The sequence below is a fragment of the Triticum aestivum genome, chromosome 3A (assembly GCF_018294505.1).
Source record: "Triticum aestivum cultivar Chinese Spring chromosome 3A, IWGSC CS RefSeq v2.1, whole genome shotgun sequence".
Lineage (NCBI taxonomy): Eukaryota > Viridiplantae > Streptophyta > Magnoliopsida > Poales > Poaceae > Triticum > Triticum aestivum.
The window spans coordinates 13,464,183-13,466,306 of NC_057800.1; positions in this window are offsets into that span (position 1 = coordinate 13,464,183).

The following is a 2,124-nucleotide window of genomic DNA, read 5'->3' on the forward strand; positions in this document are numbered from 1 at the left end:
TAGTATGCTTGAAGTATTATTATTTTTATGTCAATATGATTTGTCTTGAATCTTTCGGATCTGAATATTCATATCACAAGTAAGAAGAATTACATTGAATTATGCCAAGTAGCACTCCGCATCAAAAGTTCTTTTTTATCATTTACCTACTCGAGGACGAGCAGGATTTAAGCTTGGGGATGTTTGATACGTCTCCAACGTATCTATAATTTTTGATTGCTCCATGCTATATTATCAACTGTTTTAGGCAATATTGGGATTTATAATCCACATTTATATTACTTTTGGGACTAACCTATTAACCGGAGGCCCAGCCCAGATTTGTTGTTTTATGCCTATTTCAGTGTTTTGAAGAAAAGGAATATCAAACGGAGTCGAAACGGAATGAAATCAACTGGAGAAGTTATTTTTGGAAGGAAAGCAACCCAGGGAACTTGGAGTGCACGTCAGGGGAGATACGGGTTGCCCACGAGGGTGGGGGGCGCGCCCCCTGCCTCGTGGGGCCCCCGTGGCTCCTCCGACGTACTTCCGGCTCCCATATATATCCACATACCCTAAAACTTCCAGAACAGAGAATAGATCGGGAGTTCCACCGCCGCAAGCCTCTGTAGCCACCAAAACCCAATCGGGACCCTGTTCCGGCACCCTGCCGGAGGGGGGGACCCTCACCGGTCGCCATCTTCATCATCCCGGCGCTCTCCATGACGAGGAGGGAGTAGTTCACCCTCGGGGCTGAGGGTATGTACCAGTAGCTATGTGTTTGATCTCTCTCTCTCTCTCTCGTGTTCTTGATTTGGCACGATCTTCATGTATCGCGATCTTTGCTATTATAGTTGGATCTTATATTTCTTCTCCCCCTCTACTCTCTTGTAATGGATTGAGTTTTCCCTTTGAAGTAATCTTATCGGATTGATTCTTTAAAGATTTGAGAACACTTGATGTATGTCTTGCCGTGTGTATCTGTGGTGACAATGGGATATCACGTGATTCACTTGATGTATGTTTTGGTGATCAACTTGCGGGTTCCGCCCATGAACCTATGCATAGGGGTTGGCACACGGTTTCGTCGTGATTCTCCGGTAGAAACTTTGGGGCACTCTTTGAGGTTCCATGTGTTGGTTGAGTAGATGAATTGAGATTGTGTGATGCATATCGTATAATCATACCCACGGATACTTGAGGTGACATTGGAGTATCTAGGTGACATTAGGGTTTTGGTTGATTTGTGTCTTAAGGTGTTATTCTAGTACGAACTCTAGGGCTTTTTGTGACACTTATAGGAATAGCCCAACGGATTGATTGGAAAGAATAACTTTGAGGTGGTTTCGTACCCTACCATAATCTCTTCGTTTGTTCTCCGCTATTAGTGACTTTGGAGTGACTCTTTGCTGCATGTTGAGGGATAGTTATGTGATCCAATTATGTTATTATTGTTGAGAGAACTTGCACTAGTGAAAGTATGAACCCTAGGCCTTGTTTCTTATCATTGCAATACCGTTTACGCTCACTTTTATCATTAGTTACCTTGCTGTTTTTATATTTTCAGTTTACAAAAACCTATATCTACCATCCATATTGCACTTGTATCACCATCTCTTCGCCGAACTAGTGCACCTATACAATTTACCATTGTATTGGGTGTGTTGGGGACACAAGAGACTCTTTGTTATTTGGTTGCAGGGTTGCTTGAGAGAGACCATCTTCATGCTACGCCTTCGACGGATTGATAAACCTTAGGTCATCCACTTGAGGGAAATTTGCTACTGTCCTACAAATCTCTGCACTTGGAGGCCCAACAACGTCTACAAGAAGAAGGTTGCGTAGTAGACATCACCTTCTTCCAATCATCCAATGCCAGTAGGCCTTTGCCAAATGGAAGATCTCCATTCTCGTCTCTCATTCCGGGCGTAGCACAGAAAAGATCCGAGTGGCCCAGTTTGCCACACGAGAAGCAGAAGTGTGGCACATTCTCATACACAATATCATAAGGATCCATGTATTTTCTCCTCTTTGACTCGATTAGTATCCACCTCCTCAAGGGTTTATCAACATCAACAGTGACTCTCGCCCTTAGGTACCCAGCAGTGTGATCAAACTGCACCGAGGATGCTTGTCTATAAATCT